We start from the raw sequence: 18,972 nt of genomic DNA, 5'->3' as shown, positions 1-18,972 counted from the left end.
GGTTCTGAATGGCAATAGCTTGCCTTTCTGCCTTGCACTATGCTCCTCCGCTAGAAACATAAACACAGTGGTTGGCACCTTCCTCCATGCCTGGCTGTGTACTCCCTAGACAATGTTTCCCAAATGCTTAGGACCACTCCTGGCCCCCTAAGGCATTTAGAATAAAACCTGAACTGTGTCTTTGTCTTAAAAGATTCTGCACCTTCCTACTCCTCTGACCTCGTTGCTTCTGACTCCCCTGCATCCTTATTTTCCAGCCAGGGGATTGTCCCTTTTCCTCTTTCCTGTCCCAGGGCCTTTGCATGTGCTGGTCCCCCAGGAAAGATCTTCCCTGCTTTCTCCTGACTAAGTCCTACTCATCCTCGGGGCTCCATTCAACTGAGTCTTCCTCAGAGAGGTTGATTTGGTCTTTCAAATTAAAGTGGGCCTCTTCCTTTTCCCTCCAGTGGCACTGTGACGCAGTTTTAGGGTTAACGAACTAAGTGTCCTCACTCATCCTGCTTTGATCTGATTCCTCCGTTACGCTGCAAACCTCAGGAAGGCACAACAGTTTCGTGTTGGTCCTTACATTTCCTGAGCAGAAGTCGGTGTTTTCCTGGTGCTTAGAGAGTGCTGCTCAGTCTGTGTCTGTGGGGCCTGGTGCAGTGGTGCATGCCTATAATCCTCAGCACTCAGGAGGCTGAGGCAGGAGGATAGCAGCGAGTTCCAGGCCAGGCTGGGCTACATAGTGAGTTCATGGCAAACCTGAAACGCAGTGAGACCTTGTCAAAAAAATAATTTTTTTTTTTGTTTGCTGAAGGAAGGCATGAACCATCAGAAGTCCGCCTCTGGATGATCACCGTGGCTTTCTGGTGGCCCCCTTGCCTTAAAATATCACCACTGTCTCATTTATGGATGACTTTCCCAAGGGAGCACCAGGCCATGCCTCCAGGACTCCTTGGCTTGCCACTCTAAGCTTTCTAGCCTCTACCTGCCTTGTCTCGGTGCAACACGCTTTCCACAGATCAGACCTCCTCGTCCCCACCACCCTGGCCCCAACCCCTCTCGCACTCACCACCCTCCTAGCCCACCTTAATGCGGCCTCACACCGCAAACTACAAGTCCCACAAGGCACCGCGGATCAGGGACATCTGATTGGCCAACCTTTTGGCGGCCAATAGAACATGGGTTTGTTGGCTGGTGCTTCAGCAGCTCAGGTCCTGGAGAACAGCACTCCCGGTACAACCTTAGCTTGCTTCCTCCCGGTGCAGCTCGCTTGACCCCGGGCCGGCGGGTCTGCGCTCCTCCTCCTCTGGGCAGCGTCGTGAACCCCTAGGCCGCAGTGTGCCCTTCGGAATGGACGGGCAGGGGGCGGGTCCGGGGGCGGCAGGATGGGCGTGGGGGTGCAGAGGCCGCGGCGCGCGGGGAGCTGCGGGCCGGAGCGCGGAGTGTCGGTCGCCGCGCTGCGCCCGTGGGGTCCTCTCACTGCGTGAAGCGGCGTGGGGCTCGGGAGGGGCTCCGATCTCGCGTCCAGGAAGAGGCCATTTCGGGCCCCGAGCCTAGGGGTGCAGGCTAGATGCTTCCCTACACTGGTTTTATGGGCGGAGTGGGAAACGGGCCGGGTGGGAAGGCCGCCTAGATGAGAGGGGAGCCCGCGCCCACATGCCAGCCTCTCTAGGCTTAATTTCTACAGCTCCTGAGTGTGCTCCGAGGGCGCGTGCGCCTTATACGTACTGGAGATGTTTCCACTCCGGGATGACTGCTGCATCCTCCTGATGAGGGGCCTCCAGTCACTGAGGTCCCAGCCATAGCTAGTACATTTTTTTTTTTTTTTTTTGGTGCCGGGAATGGAACTCATGACCTCAGACTTGACAGGCAAGCGCTTATGGCGCTGAGCTACATCCCTGGCCCCGTAGCTGGTACATTTTCTAAGCACTGCACTTGCCACCATACGGATTTGATTGTGTTATTTTACTGTGCAGTTTAAAGATCCCAGGACTTGGGAAGATATTTCCTTGCATTTCATAGGGTTTCCATTTCCCAAAGCAGTAGAACAGATGCCTGCGTCAGATTGAGCAGGTACAGAAGTGCCATCCGCGTGCCTGCCAGTGTCCCCCACCTCGTTTTCCGGAGTGCCTCTTCAGGAGGATGCCTCCTTTCCTATGTGCTGCCAGAAGTGGTACAGCTAAGCCCTTCATTGCTGGCCGAACAGTGAGCCTAGCACCAGGTCTTGCCTGCGTAAATGGAAGCCACATTCAGGAGCCCAGCATGTGAGTACTCATGCCTGGGAGAGGAAGAGGCACAGGTTCCCATCCTAGCCTTCTGAGCAGCAACAGGCATCTGTATCATGGCGTTTCTAGGTGCTACTTGTTTATATCTGTTGGTGTATATTTCTCCCAAATTATAAGGAGGTAACAGGTTCTCTAAATTGTTCAATCAGCAGCTATTTATTGTGTATATGCATGCACACACACACAGAAAGGCTACACTTGTGATATAGTAAGACATCTACTGGCCACATGTGACTTGAGCAGTGGATACATGGCCAATCTGGACTCAGATGTGTTGTGGAGATAAATTACCTAGCAGATTGTAATGATTTCATATAAAAATAAGAAGGTACACCATCTCATTCATACATTTAAAAATACTGATTGATTGCATGTTAAAAGGATAATATTTTTAGCATATAGCTTTAATAAAGTAGGTCATTGTAGTTAATTTCACAAGTGTTATGGTTTGTCTGTGTGTCCCCCCAAAGCCTCATGCGGCCATGGGGCAGGCTTTTAGAGTTGATTGATTGTGGGTGTGAGAGCTACACCCACCCTGGGGTGGATAGTTTGCATATGTAAGGGAGAGGAAAAGAGTGCTTGAGGCCATTCCTCCCCCATTCCTCGCTGGTTTGTGTTTGTTGCTTTGCTGTGTTCTGCCACCATGAGCTGTAGCTCTCTGCCATGTGCCAGTCTGCCTTGTAACCTGCCAAGTATGGACTGAAACCTCCACAAACTGTAGGCGAAATAAACCTTTCCTTCCTTAATTTTGGGCGTCAGATATTTTGTCCCAGGAACAAGAGAAAAGTAACCAAGACAACAAGTTTGCTTTTCTCCAAGTATTGTCTTGTCAAGTTTTCTTGTCATTTCATGTGATGTTATCACATTTGTGGCCCGTGTTATATTTCAGTAGCTGTCATTGATCTAGAAGGAATTTGGGAAGGGGGAGTTCAAGGACTTGAGCCCAGGGCCTTCACACTGAGCTGTATCCCCAGCTCTTTTTTTAAATTTTGAGACAGCGTCTGTATGTCACCAAGTACTCAAACTTGCCATCTGCCTACATTGGCCCCCAGAGTACTGGGATTACAGGCATGAACCACCACTTTTTCCTCTTCTGAGAGTGAAAGTTGCACATGTGAATTAAAATGTGTTCACAGGAGAGCTCTGTGGCTTGATTTAATCGTGGAGCATTATCAGGGTATAAGTATGTATTCTTTTGAAAAGTGGTCTGCTTTGAAAAAAACTGGTGAAGGAATCTATCGAGCAGGTATTAATATACATGAGGAACTTCATTTAAAGACAGACACAAAAAATACTTCTGGGATGCGTGAGATTTACAAACTTCACATACATACATTTTGTCATTTTTTAGTGGCTGCTTCTCAGCACCTTGGGACAGCTGTTAACATTTGGCAGATAAAGACAATGAAAGAGAAGTCATTTGTCTGAGCATCAGCGCAGAAAGGTAACCTCAAAGCCTTGTCCTTGTCACCTTTCATAGCAGTTCAGTGTCATGCTTGTTTTGGTGCCAGCCACCCCCTTTCCATGGACTCCCCAGGATGACCAACACTCGGCCATGTGCACTGGGCTGCCGGGCCAGGGTGACCCCAATCCATTTACTATCCCAGTCTTCCCACAGGTTATGCCCTCATGCTTCTCTGGAAGAAAGAGAAACCAGGCTTGAGTTGAGGAATGACTTCTGTTGGTTGCTTTTCAAAGTCTACAGTTCAAGTGTTTATTCTCCAAGTATTGTCTTATCAAATTCTAAGCAAATAAGAAACTTACAACCAAATGTCAGTCATCTCCATTGGCACTTCTAACAAAATATAACTCACTGCTATTACTACACACACTGCTTAATCAGGCCAATTTTCATCACAGCAAGTCTGCAATCTAATGAAGCAGTACACAGATGGACATTCTCAAGCAAGCAAGCAAGTTTAGAGTTCTTCCTGTACAGTAATGACCAGCTCTGAAACCAGTCATCCTTGGGAGCACTGGAGAACACTCCTGACACCTTCTACTGAGGAAAATCATAGCAACTCTTGTTGAATAGCAATATCTTCAGGAGAACAAACTTAGAGAAAGTAAGAAGTTGAATAAATAATTGTAATTAAACAATTCCTATTTATTGAGTGTGGTTCAATAAATGTACACTTGCCTCCATTATCTCACTTAACCTTCTCAAGGGAATCTTTGTAAGTAACTTAGTTTTACAGAGTGAAGATGTTGAAGCCCAAGAAGCTATAAGATATCCCAATAAATCTCAACTGGCCTTGAACCAGGCAGATCTGGATGATTCCAAATATGTATTTCCCACTATATAAAAGTGAGCCTTTAAAAACATCCATTCTATCATAGCTTTCCCTACTTAAAACATGAAACCTAAAATTGATTTTGATGGTCTCCCTCTGCCACGCACAGAGCTTCTAGCTACACTGTCCTCACTGGGCTTCAAAGTGGAATGTCTCTGCTAGGAGGTTCTGCTCCTCGCACTTATGCACCCCTCCAGTCATGTGGGAAGGTTCTCAGGAGGCCTTTCCTGACTTTCTAGTTTAGATTCATCAAACACTCCCCTTCCCTCTGGTTCTCACTCAGTTGTTTTAATGGTTTTTAATCAGAAGTTTTCAGGGCCTACGGTGACACAGAGTTTTTGTTCATCAGTGTATCCAAGTGTTTAATAACTTAATAGATACTCAGTATCTGTGGGAGGGAGGGATGAGTGTACAGATGGACAAGTGGGTTATTGATCTGGCAACTTTAGCAAGGAAAAACAAAGTGCAGAATCTGCTTCAACCTTGGCAATGAAGTCCACCCTCCTTGAGCCAGGTCTGGTTGGGTGCATCTCCAGTCAGGTTGGGTGTGTACACAACACTTAAACACAGCCTTCGGGTATTTCACTGAAGTACTGTTTTTGGAATCTGCCTTTGGTGCATCCCAAAGGACCCTTCATATCACGAGGGAAAGGCGTTCTGTCACAACACAATACCAGAGAAGAGGCAGATGGTTAAATACCCAGATGTGAATGAGTAATCTGAATATTCACTGGGAAAGTACGTTATTTTACTGTGTATGTGTGCGTCCACAGGTGTGAGCAGGGATCTGTCCTACAGTTAACCTGTTGGGTTTTCTCCAGGTACATTAAAAGCTTAAGGGAGGACAGGGCATATGACTCAGTGGTAAAGCATTGACCTAATGTGCATGAACCCCTGGGATCAATCTCCAGCAGCATTAAGAAAAGCTAGAAGGATAGAGGCCAAGGTACATCTCAGTGGTAGAGTGCTTGCCTAGTATATACCAGTCACCCAGGGTGGGGAAGATTAAGGAACAGCTGGGAACATGTAGAACCAATCAGAAGTTCCTATACAGAATCTATAAAGGATTTCTACAGCCAGGCATGATGGCACATGTCTATAATCCTAGCACTCTGGGAGGTTGAAACAGGAGGATCACAAATTGAAGCCAATCATGGGCAAGTTAGGGACTTAGGGAAACCTTGTCTCAAAAAAAAAAAAAAAAGTAAGAGAAATGCAGCTCCTATAAACCCATAACACACACACACACACACACACACACACACACACACACATAGACAAACCAATAGAATAATGAGACAAAGGCTTGAATAGATACCTCACAAGAGAAGGTAGCCAAATGGCCAATGAACATAGGAACCAGTCCTCAACTACATTAGTTACCAAATAAATCCAACTGAGATACCATTTCACACTGACTAGAAGGCTAAAACCAAAAAAAGACAAAGTGTCCCATGCTGGCAAGGATATAAAACAACTGCAGCCTTTGCACACTGCTAATCATAGTGTAAACTATTAAAACCACTTAAGAAAATTAGTCATTAGTTCCTAAGAAAGCTGTGTGTGTGCCTACTCCATAAGCCAGTAATTCCACTTCTAGGAATATACCCACTTTAAATGCATACATGTACTTACCAAGAGACATGCACGAAGTGTTCACAGGTAGAAGTGGGTGTGGTGGTGCATGCCTATAGTCCTAGCACTTGCGAGGCTGAGGCAAGAGAATCATGGCAAGTTCATTGCTACATAATGAGTTCAAAGCCAGCCCGAACGACGGTGAGATTGTTAGGTCTGACCCCTGTTTGCCCGTAGCTGTTCTGCTCTGCCTGAACCCCAGGAACATCACCTCTGGACTCCCACCCCCCATACTGGGATGTGCTTCCTTTTGAGGTAATGTAGGGTTGCCCCTTTCTTCTGGGCCACATTTCCTCCACTCACCCTGAAGAGATTACTTCCAGTCACTTCAGGCCTTTGGACCCTGTTATGGTTTGTGCCTGAATGTCCCCCCAAAGCCTCAAACAGTCATGAGGCAGGCTTCTAGAGTTTATGATTGATCCATGGTCCAATGTTGGGATTATGGGTGTGAGTGCTACACTCACCCTGGGGCAGGTAGTTTGCATACAATATAGGGGGAAAGAGCCTTGCTCTCTGCTGCTCCTCCCTTTCCTCTTGTTGCTTTTGCTATGTTCCTCCACCATGAACTATTGCCTTCTGCCATGTGCCACCCTGCCTTGGAGCCAACCAAGTATGGACTGAAACCTCCACAAACTGTGAGCTAAATAAGCCTTTTCTCCCTTTATTTCTGGGTGTCAGGTATTTTGTCTCAGCAGCAAGAGAAATGTAACCAAGACAGACCCCTCCTACAAGCACAAGCTGGCTCCTTTCCTGCCTGACCTTCCCATTCGCTGTTCCCCTCCACCTCAGCCCCCAACAGGTCCTGCTCAAAATCCTCAAAGAAGCCACTCTTTGACCAATATGGGAGAGATCCTCCTTGATCCTCCTGCCACCCCCATCCCATTGCCCTTCCCACCCTGCTCTTATGACTACCCTTAAAACCCAAGAATGTCAGGCTATTCTGTGCCTCTTCCCCCCAGGTTTCTCCCAGACAGCCACCTGTCATTCTTATGACCCTCTCATTCCCCAAACTCACTTGTTTTACCCTTTCCCTTGCACAAAAATTGATATCCTTCCCCCAACCCCAGCTTCGCTCCCCGAAAGTAATCACTGACCTCTGGCTCTGGACGTCATCAAGTTCACTCCAACCCAGATCACCTTCTTTACCTTCTGCCCCCACTTTCTGTCAACCCTGCCAGCACGTTGCCCATGACAATGATGTTCTTGGACTGTTTAGTTAATTCTACTCCCAGCAGGAATCAAAATAGCCACCACTGTTGGCTCTGGGCCAGCCAGAGCAAGAGTCTCCACCGTTTCTCAGCACTGTCCAAGCAGGTAGCCCAAACTCTCACACAAATCTCCACCAAACTCTCCAACCCTAAAGACCAAATTAGTCTGTGACAACAGTGGTAGCAGTTGTCCTCCAAAACTGGCTCAATCCAGGCTCAGTCCCAGCCCCATGCCCAATGGCTGTCTGTGCCAGGGTTCTGAAAATAACCTCAGTTCCTGACCAAGAACAAATAAAATTCACTTGTTGATGGCACCACAACAGTTATTGCCTGCTCAGGTTATTCCCAGAACTCAACTCCCCACCTTGACTGCCCTGCCTTCTGCCTTGCCCAACTGAACTCCCCCTCCCCTTCACCATTTCTCTACCCCGTCTAAGCAGGTATCAGAAGTTTAAAACAGATCTCTGGCCAACTCAGTGTGGTAGATGGACAACTAGTGGTCAACTTGTAACAGCTGAACTGAAGCAGTGTGGTGCTGGGTGTGGGAGGCCCACCTGAGGATTGTTGCTAGCATCATAAGAGGCAGAGCTGGAGAAGAAGAGAGGCTGTTGGTAGCTGTTGGTTCTCCTGGGTGGTGTTGGTTCTCCTGAGGAGCTTTTCAGGCTATCTTTCCTGATGAACTTGGCTGTTCTTATCGTCAAAGGAGCTCAGGACCTTGTTGTCTATCACTGAGAATGGCTGCTGTTCACTTTGGGGGAGCTCTGGATCTTTCTTTGAGTATCAGTTGCTGGATCCAGAGGGGAAGATGGTGCACTGTTCAGTGTCCTGGAGAAGTTTGTTGTGCTAGCTTTCCTGATATGAACTCGGCTATTCTCATCATTGGAGGATCTTGGGACCTCACTGTTGCTGAGGATGGCTGTGGTACTTTTTGGTGGAGCTCTGGTTCTTTTGAGCATCACTTCCTGGCTCCAGTGCAGGTTCCTCAGCCTGCTGGCACAGATCCTTCATCTTGCTGGTGCAGACTTTCTAGCTTCCACCACTGACCTTTTGGCCTTCCCAGTGCAGATCCATAAAACAGGCCTGCAGGAGACATTGTCATGGGCTCTAGGCCTCCAGTGGGACTCGTGGGGGGCATTAATTTGGGCTCTAGGTCTTCAGATGGACTCATGCAGGACATTGCCTTGGAATCCAAGCCCTCATGTGGATTCTTTTGGTCTTTAGTATGTGGACAGATTTCCCACACTGTCTTTGTAAATGACTCTTTGTGTGACTATTGTAAAATAATTCCATAAATTGTGTGCCATGTATTGTTTCCCTTGTTTTTTTTTGTTTTTTTTTTTTTTTTTTTTGTCTTTCTGAGACAGGGTCTCACTATGCAGTTCAGGCTAGCCTTGAGCTCATTTTGTAGCCCAGGCTGGTCTCTAACTCACAACGATCCTCTTGCCTCAGCCTTCTGAGTGCTGGGATCACAGGCCTGTGCCACCAGGCCCAGCCTAAGTCTTTCTTCACTTTTTTTTTTTTAAATGATTACTCAGATTTTTTTTCTTGGTACCAGGAATCGAACTCAGGATCTTGCACTTGCCAGGCAGGCACTTGTACTGCTGAGCTATATCCCCACCCTGTTTCCCTTGTAAACCCTGACCACATTCCTTGTTAACCTGCAAGATCATGTAAACATGCCAGCAGCTGCTGTGCTTCAAAAACACTGAGGCCTAGGCTTGCTGACCACTAAAAGTGGGTTCTCTGCCATTTTCCAAAAAAGCTTCTGTTCCTTCACCAAGTCTGGACTCATATGAGCTGGTATCAAAAGACTATGTGTTCGGGGCTGGGGGTTTAGCTCAGCGGCAAAAGCGCCTGACTGGCACGTGCAAGGTCGTGAGTTCGGTTCCCGGTACCGGAGAAAAACCAAAAAAAAAAAAAAAAGACTATGTGTTCAAAGCATCACCCTGTCACATTTCCCTGAAAATAAGACCTAGCTAGAAAATAAACCCTAGCATGATTTTTCAGGATGCTCAAAATGTAAGCCCTATTCCATCTGCTGTGTGAAAGAGGGCCTGCCATCTCTGTGAATAGACCCAGGAGGTCCAAAACTAGGGATCACTTCTTCAAGGAGAACTTTTACCACCTTCAGAACCTGTTCTGACCTGGTAGGGAAGGCCTCTATCCATCCACTAAAGGTCTCAATGGACACTAAGAGGTGTATATATTCCTTACACATAGGCATGTGGGTGAAGTCTGTTTGCCAGACTTCAGTCTGTTCTACAGTAGAGGACCCATGCCTTTGTACCAGCTCAAGAAATGGAGGAAGCTGAGTCTATGGGTTATGGAGGACACAGAAGGGACATGGCCTATGAACCTGGTAACAATGTTGTAAACTACAGGCCCTGCAGAGAACTTATGTACCATAGTGTTGGTGGCATTACACTTTAGGTGCAAGGCATCATGTATGGACAATGACTTTCCACTGCACTCATTGTGGCAACAATGGTCAGCATCTCATATACCACCACTGACCATTTTGAATTTCTTCCTTGTTCCAAGTCATCTGAAGCTCTTCTGTAGAACATCCTGGTTCTAAGTCAAGGTCCTGGAATGGGACCATGGGTAGAGCTATTGATGGACCAGAATTATATTGGACAGCAACCTATTTGGCAATGCAATCTACCTTAGAATTACCCTGGGAGATGGGCCCAAGCAGGCTTGATGTTGCTGGCAAAGGACAACTATTACTTCATTTGGGAGATTTACTGCTTGGAGAAGGTTGGGGATCTCTGGCCTATGTTTCATTGGAGACTGGTGACTAGTAAATGTCCTCTTTAGTCTTTGATGGCTGTATGTATATGTAGGATCAGAAAGGCATATTTGGAATCAGTGTATATTAGCCTTCTCATCCTGGGTGAGTTGGAGAGCCTGAGTGAGGGCAATAAGTGCTTCCTTTTGGATAGGAGTCCCAGGGGGGTGTCCTTTTGCCTCAGTGAGCTGGGTGGGGCTGACTATGGCATAACCTGCCCCCTTAACACCATTTTTTATGAAACTGCTGCCATCAATGAACTGTGTGTTAGATATCACAGTTAATGGGTGGACCCTCAGATTCAGGTGGCTAGCATTATTCCGGGTGATGGCTTGTTCACACATATGTTCTCTCTGTTGTTTAGTTGAGAGCAGGGTGGTTGGGTACAAAATGGTGCAAAATTGAGGAGCGACATCTGGGTTTCCAATAAGAATGTCCTCATATATAATGAGCCTTTCTTCAGTCATCCAAAATGTCCCTTGAATCTAACAGAGCCTTAATGTGGTATGGAGTAAGAACTAAGAGCTTCTGTCCCAAAGTTATTTTAGAAGCTTCCTGGACTGAGAGTGCCATAGCAGCTATTGCTTTCAGGCAGCTAGGCTAACTCTGTGTCACTCCATTTAGTTGCTTGGAAAAGTAGGCAACTGGTTGGTTTTCTTGGCCTGGATACCTAGTTAGCACTACCATGGCTACTTATAGAAACTTCTTCTGGACCTTGTCTCAGTCCAGAGGAGTCCACATTTGTAATCCCAGGGAAAGTTATTGGAATTGCAATATGTAATTCCAGTGTACCGCTTTCAGTGCAATCTTTGGCTAGAATAAAGACATTAAGACATGTTTGTTTGTAGTTGTGGGGAGCCAAGGGTTCCTAATTCCAGTTAGAATGATGGCTAGCTGGAACAAAGGCCTTAACCTAGGGCCAAACCCAGGTTTTATTAATTCATGAAGGGGAAAGTAGCTCAGGAATGAGTGACTATGAGAAAAGTGGGAAATATGAATGCTGTGAGCTGGGCTAGATAGGAGGGCTGATAGTACCTCTGCAATATGGGGGGGTGCAGCAAGAGTAATCTGCATATCACAGATTGAGTATCTTGTATTTAGGGGTCATCTGTCATGCTTTGGCTTTGATGTGTAATCGTCATGCCCTGAGATGTCATGGCCTCTTTATCAAGGCTCAATCCCAAGGAACAGTGCTGCGTACTTGACCTAGCTCACACATACTCATTGGGATCTATAGGTGAGGCATCACTGACCACATTGCTTTAAAGACTACACAGCAGCACCTGGGCTAGGCCCTTTTGCATTGCTTAAAGCCAGCTAAAGGGATAAAGAAATATCCTGCCAGCTCTGTACATATCAATACATGGAAATAGGGTCTGGTTTATCCAAAATGGAGATCAGTGCTCTTCTTTCAAGGAGAGCTGTCCCGGTGGTCCTCCACAGCTACTCCCCATTTTTCAGCCACTGAGAGATGAAAAATACTTAGATCTGAGATTCCTAATGCCGAGGCCAATAGCAGAGCCTGTTTTAGGGCTTCAAGTGCCTCTTGAGTGGCTGCTCTCCATTCCAAGTGTTCCATTTCTGTTCTTTGAGTTGCCTCACATAGGGGTTTGGCCATTACTACAAAAGGGGGGTTATGCATATGTGGTAGAAGTCTGCCATTCCCAAGAAAGCCCTAAGCTGCTGTTTAGACTCTGGAGAATGCAGATAGCAAATTGCCTCTGCTCTCCTTGGGGACAGTTGTCTTTGTCTTGGAGTTAAAACGTATCCCAGATATGTCTCCTTTTGTTGAGAAATCTGGGCCTTTATATTGGGACACATTATAACACTTTTTCCTAGGAAACTGAGAGTCTTAAGGGAGTTTTTTAATCTGATAACTTCTTTGTGGGGATACAAATGAAGGAGTCATCTACATACTATAACAGGCTTCTCTGTTTGAATTTTAAATCTTGAGCTAAAGCCCATGTTAACACATGGGAACTATCTCTAAAACCCTGAGATAAGACAGTTCAAGGGTACTGTTGGTGGAGTCCTGTTTGGGGATCTTCCCATTCAAAGCCAAATAAATATTGAGCATTGGACTCCACAGGAATAGAAAATAAGGGATCCTTGAGATTAGGGACAGAGAACCATCTAGTGTCTTAGGGGATCTGTGCTAAAAGGGTATATGGGTCTGTTACTAATGAGTGAATAGGTACCTCTGCCTCATTGATGGCTCTAATACTTGTATGAAGTGATACTCTGGCTTGACTGTTGGTAACATGGTTATATTACATGGGAACTGGAATGGTACCAATAACCCTGCAGCCAAAATCTTATCAATGATAGGCTTTAACCCTCCTAGCCTAACTTCTTTCTTAAGGTAATACTGTTCTCTGTGGGGATATAAATTAGGGTCGTTTAGCTGAATGAGTACTCAAGTGACCTTGACAGCCTTCCCGGGGTGCCACCATGTCATGCTTGGGGATCAATGCCAAGCAGAGACATTGGGCCCCATGGAGTCAGGCTCCGAGTCCCTAGCAGCTATGACACAGATTGTCAGAGATTTGAATGTTAGAGTGGCCTTGAGTAGGAAAAGTATATCACTTTCAGTTATACACTTGTATAGGGAACTCCAGTATCATCATAAAGGTAGCTTGGAAAAAAATCTTCCATATAGCTGTTGAGAGTGTGAGTAAAGAAAACTGTACAGTTAACTCCTTCAAGGCCCACAACAACTTTAGAATGGGATGAAAGCTCATCCCAATAAGAAACTCAAAAGGAATAACTCAGCCCAATATCACAGAGAAATAGAAGTTGTTTGCCTGCTTCTAGTCACCCAAGGCTCCTGTAAGGTGATGGGAATTCACTTGTGTGGGAGCCTTGCAGGCTACCTTGGGCCGCATCATTCACTGTCCAGGACTTCTCTATCCCCAGGGTGATGAATGACCTTATCCCTCTCTGAGAACGAGAGCAGTCCCTGTTTCAGTGGCAAGGCTCTTCCATGTTCTGGCAGGCCCAACAAGAGTTAGGCAGTTTCTGAGGGCATTCCCTCACCTAGTGCCCAGTGTCTTACACTTGAAGCACTGTGTTATGGTTGATACATTGTGTCAACTTGGGATTCTAGAGGTTTGGCTAAGTGACTCTGCAGGGAGCTAGGGTGCTTACTTTGTATTCATCCTGAGCCTGTGCAAGAGGAAGGCATGCAGAGGGTGTGGGTGTAGAGGACCACCACCACTCCCCCAGGTTGGGTCAGCTGCATAAAAAAAGGGAATTAAAAAAGGACTGGCTGCTGGTTCTTTGGAGGAGCTCCAGTCTTCACCTTCAGCTTGGTCATCTCCTGGCTTCTGGTGCAGACTGTTCGGCTTCCGCCTAGGGCTCTTCAACCTTCTGGTGTAGGCTCTTTGGCCTTGGTCGTAGATTCTTCAGCATTCCCTCACAGACCCACCAGCCTCCTGGTAAGACACTGCAGTGGGGCTGGGCTCTTCATTCTCCAGCGTGCAGACATTCTCTGCCTGCTTCCTCATCCAACTCTGTGGCTGACCATTGTAAGCCAAACTTATAATTTCTCTAGTAAACCCTGACATACACATTCTGACTTGCTTCAGTCATTCTTTGGATTACCTCTGTTTCCCTGAGCACTGCAAGCTTTGTCCATTACAATGAGCATGGCTTTAGCCTGCCTGTTTTCCTTATTGAGTTCTCATCTGTCTCTATTTCATCATGCTTATTAAGAGCTGAATAAGCCACATCAACCCATTGACTTTATCTTGGCTTGTGGGCCCAGTTGGATTTTCTGGGGCTTTTTCCTGATATCTGGAGCTGAGTAACTAATAAAATACTGCTTTAGGATAATCTGATCTTCTGAAGACTTGTTGTCTAATGTAGCATGTTTCCAGAGTGCCTCTTCTTTCGGGAGCTGAAGAGCAGCTAGATTTTCATCAGAGTCTTAACCAGTAGACCTGAGTTTATCATAGTTCACAGGTTCAGTCATCCCTTGCCACATACCTACTAAAATGGCCCTGATGTATAATTTTCATCTGCCTTCCCCACCTCCTATATTATAATCCCACTCAGGCCCCTCCTGGGGACCCAAATAACACAGCAATTGGCTGATTTTAAGAAGGCAAAGCTATGAAGCCTTCATAATTAGCCTGCTTTGCAGACCTTATAATCTTTTTCCTTTCTACTGCTGTGCAACAAGAAACCAGGATGAATTGGCCATCTCACCAGGTCAGAGCAAAGGTATTATTTGGACAGGGAAATCATCAGTGAACTTTTCAGGATCCTCAGAGAATCTACCCAGTTTTTTTCTTGCATTGCTGAATATCTAGAACTGAAAAAGAGACTTTTTGAAAAGCATTTAAATATGGAATCAGGTGAGATGGGAGAGGCATACCCCAAAATGGGTTTCATAGAGAGGAAGAAGCCTAGCCCTGAGTCAGCCTCCTACCCATTAGTGGAGACTTCACAAAGCATCTCTTGATCATTCCTGAGCCTTTCAGTCCAGGGTTGTGACCTGGTAGGGCTGAATTCCTTGGGATTAGGTCATAGAAGCCTCAGAGGGCCTTTTCTTGAGTTAATTTCCACATGGAAACCCAACAGAGCATCCTCTAGAATATCTAAAACCAATTTCATCTTTTATCAAGGTATCCCCTGATAAAGCTGAACTCCCTGGGGGCTGGACATCTCCAGTCTTGTGTGGGCGTGCACCACTTTCTTTTCTGAACCTTAGAATCTTGATTCCTCATCTTTACAACTCATCTTGGTCCAAGAGTCTGGAAACAGAATGCCTTCATGGCTGGCTGCCTCTTAACCAATTTTTAAATTCACTTAATATCCTGTCTACAGATGGGGTAGCATTTGCTTTACTCAACAGAACCCAAGACCCTGAAAATTTTCTTGCAGACGTGGCTCTCAACCTTTGGCCAAGAGACAGACACTTCCACAGATGATATCCCACTATCTGGCTGTCTAAGAACTGGGATAAAACATCTCTCCAGGAAAAAAAAAAAGTTATCACTCTAGATCAGCTACAAAACATATGATCTGGTGACAAAAATCTCAAAATAATGGTCATGCACGGTGTAATTCAGTCGGTAAATGCAGGTTACATATCTTTCTAGTTAGGGTCGCAATCTTGAAGCTGCAGTTACCACAATGAAAGCAAAACCGAGTAAAATGGAGAGAAAGAGCTAGCATCGGAGAAATGAACTGAGAAGGAGATGGCTACAGAGGGGCATTAGGACCTGGGAAGAAATAGGTCATATCAGCCAACTCTATTGTTTCTTAGAGTCACAGGCTGCTATGTCATGTTTGTGGATGTGAACCTTAAAGTAAATGTACAGATTTGGCTGTCCTATTTCTTGTGTGCGAGAAAGCGCCCTACTTTTCAACTTTATGTTTTCTTGAGTTGCTCAGCACTAAAAAACCAAAAAGCCAAATAATTGGGATTCTCCAATAGATGAAAGTCTGCAGGGTGAGTATGCGTGTGTGTAGGGAGTGGCACAAGGAGAGAGAGTGAAGGAAAACAAAGTGTAGAAGAGCACTCACACGGTGTGACCCACAGGCAGCCTTGGCACCATGCAAAGGGCCACTCAGGTCGGTGGACTAGGTCCGTGGGCCCACATTCCCTGGTCACCCATGCAACTTCAAGGAAGACACCTGGAGGACTCCGTCCAGGCCAAAGTGTCCTGAACCCAGAGCCACAAACAGTGCAGTTGCCTCATGGTGTGGGAAACCACAGGTGGTAGAGAGGACTCGCCATGCTGCAGGGACCAACAGCCAAATACAACAGCAATTGATGAGCAGGGGCCCTTCTGGCCCCACCCCCCAAATGTGGAAGCCTTTCTCTCCACAGTCTAGTCCTCATCAAACAGCGGTTAGATCCACTGCTCATCCCGGGAATCTCTCCCGTGCACTCAACACAGGGGAAGAGAGAGTCTCCCTGATCAGGGAGTCATCTTCCTTTGGGGCTGCCTGGCTTCTGATGCCCAGTGGCGTCTCCTGAGGTCTGGTGGTTTCTGTGTGTTGGCTCCACCCAATGTTACTGCATGATGAATTAAGCAGGTAAAATCCACACTCTTGTGAACGGTGAGCAATGCATTCCAAGTGCACAACCAACAGTAAGTGAAAAGCAGCTATATTTATCGAAGACCATGGAAGGTGCGCTCAGGGTGAGTCTGTGCCAGCAAAAACATGGCACGGACAGCACAGTGGTGCTCAGACAACAGGAAAGCAAGCAGCACTGTGCACACCCCACAGCACACTGCATACAGATAAATCGGGTTTTCAGATTTAAAGGATATGCACCTCACCCCAGGTGCCTCCTCTGAGTCTCTAGGTAGCTTGGATTACAGGAGTTTACCACCATACCCAGCACTTGAGCTTCTTTGAAGACTTCTTTAAGAAAAAAATTGCTTATTTCCCTTTAGTTGAGCATCCCATAATAACTCCATGTTCATTTGCCTTTTGAGCTGTGTGTTCCTTTTAGAAGTGTTTAGCAGCACATCATATTTGTTAAGATGTAAGACAATGGTCTTTATGTTCAATTTTTGTTGTATTTCCAAGGTTTGTAGATGTCACTTGTATTTGTCACATTAGAAGTGTGTGAAAGGCTTTTCAAAATTCAGTTGCCTTTTCCTGAATGCTTGTGTCCTCATAAAGAACAATCAGATGGAATTCTTTATCATTAGTATGCAGTTAATCTTTCTGAAATGAATAAAGCATGTTGCCTAAGTAAGGATGCTGGCAGCTCATACTGGAAATTTATTTTAATGAAATAGAATATGGTTGGCTGCATAATTATTGATCAGGCAAAGTAATTTAACTGTTGTTGGATATATAAGATAGGCTGCTACAATGAATGACAAACACCTTTGTTTAAAGCTGAGTCCTGATTGGCTCCTCCTGTCAACCTTGTTATAGATGACATTCTTGTACTCTGTCATAACTGCTGTGAAATAAGAGGCTTTCTTTTGACTTGGCTTAGTGACAAGCTCTCTGAGCACAGTAGTATTATACTCTGCATTGCATGATCTGTACACACTCTCTGTTCAAATATTTTGAATGATTTCCTTGTGTCTTTGTGTAAGATTGTGTGTGTTCCTTTCCTATGCTATAGCACATATAGTAGTTAGAAAGTATGCCTTCCACATATGAAGAATTGGTTGTACTGTAGGCAGAGACCTTTAAGTACAGTATCTTTAGATCTGACTGCTCCAAGGGGAAAAGTATTCCCTTATCCAACTGCCTTTTCAGGAAAATTCACAAAATCTGAATCTGTCACCCATGTGTTATATGAATTCAAAGGTATTTCATGAATTCTGAACTCTGTTGTTTTCTTATAAATTTTCCTGGGACAGCCATATGCTTTTTCCTATGGCTCTTAACATGTATTGACATTTCCCTTGATTTACATGGGCTTCATAACTTTTAGCATTGGCTGGTATGATCCACCAGCAATATGCACATACAGTAGCTGTTTTGTATCATAATAATAGCTATCATTTTAGGAGCACATGCCTTGTGCCAGGTACTGGTAGAATGTTACCTGTATCCTTTGATCATCCCAACAGCCCTAGAAATATGCTATCCCATTTTTTTTTCCAGGTGAAACTCGTGGGGGAAGAAAATGTAGATAATTTACCCATGGCCACACATGTACTATTAGAATCTACTTTTGGTTTTCAGCACTGTGGTCAAGCCCAAGGTCTCAGACATGTGAGGCAAGTACTCTACCACTACACCAAACCCTCAGCTCTGAATCTACTTTTAAATTTAATTGGTCTTACTTTTGAGTCTGTGTTCTTTATCGACTTAGTATATTTCTTATATACATGTGTGAAAACATATTTAAAGACATCTCTGCTCCTGACAAGGGCAGGTCACACAACTTCTCTGAAGCTCAGGATTCCTCATTTGTGAAGTAGGTTTTATATCTGCCACCTAGAGTGCTTGGAGATACAAGAAATATGTAAAGTGGGGACTACCATAAAGCCCAGTACACTGTATGTGTTCACAAAATGGTAGTATTGATAATAATTAGAGCTTCTGTTTAATTTTATGTGATTAATCATAATGTGGAAATGACTCTCAAATTTTTTTTTTACCAGATCCAAACATAACATGAAAATATTTTAGAACTGGTGGAAATCAATTGATTCACTTCACACTGCTAAAGAATTTTCAGCTTACTGGGTGGCTTTTCAATATGAAGAGAATGCTAAAATGTTGGGTTTACTTTTAAGTATATTACTAGTTTGTTTTTCTTGTGCTCACTGCATATGTGTTGGTTTTGTATTATGGAAAACTTCAGACATATACAAAAATGGAAGTTGTATTATCACCTGGGTGCATATGAGAGATTCTCAAAGCTGAAACAAGAAACTTAACCCACCATTTTGTAGCAGGTTCACTGACTCCCATCATGGAAAAAGAATTTTCAGGATCTATCACTAAGGCATGAGAAGGGTTTATTGGAGATTTAGGATACACTTGAAAGGGTAGTGCAGACACTCAGAGAAATGGGCAGCATTACATTAGCTCAGTGGCACAGCACCCGCCTGGCAAGTGCGAGGTTGTGAGTTCAATTTCTGGTACCAAAAAAAAAAAAAAAAAAAAAAAAGAGAAAAAGATTTTTACCATTTGGGACTGAGAGCATTTTTATTTTTCTTGAGAGAGTGTAAAGTCCAGGCAAAAGTGCCCCATTCCCAGGGTACTATCTCATTCCATGGGCATGGGTGAGTTTTGTTTTGTTTTTCATAGGTAATTTAAATAGTTTCTGGATTTTCTTA

General features: G+C 45.1%; 1 long non-coding RNA gene across 4 annotated transcripts; it reads left to right on the top strand.

Annotated features, from left to right (window-relative positions):
- The first annotated feature begins 1,171 nt into the window (after positions 1–1,171).
- LOC102015620 lies at positions 1,172–4,380 on the top strand. 4 transcript variants are annotated; one of them, XR_001236871.1, is made up of 4 exons: positions 1,172–1,218; positions 2,029–2,249; positions 3,622–3,714; positions 3,878–4,380. It is a non-coding gene; the product is annotated as an uncharacterized LOC102015620 (long non-coding RNA). The 4 variants fall into 4 exon arrangements; XR_001236870.1 differs by having other exon boundaries at positions 1,176–1,218; positions 2,026–2,249; XR_263409.2 differs by lacking the exon at positions 1,172–1,218 and having other exon boundaries at positions 1,861–2,249; positions 3,889–4,380.
- Positions 4,381–18,972: the final 14,592 nt, after the last annotated feature.

This window comes from Chinchilla lanigera, unplaced genomic scaffold (assembly GCF_000276665.1).
Source record: "Chinchilla lanigera isolate Chin_1 unplaced genomic scaffold, ChiLan1.0 scaffold00067, whole genome shotgun sequence".
NCBI classification, from domain to species: Eukaryota; Metazoa; Chordata; class Mammalia; order Rodentia; family Chinchillidae; genus Chinchilla; species Chinchilla lanigera.
Note: the sequence above shows the minus strand (reverse complement) of the source record. Positions and strands in the feature narration are given on the sequence as shown.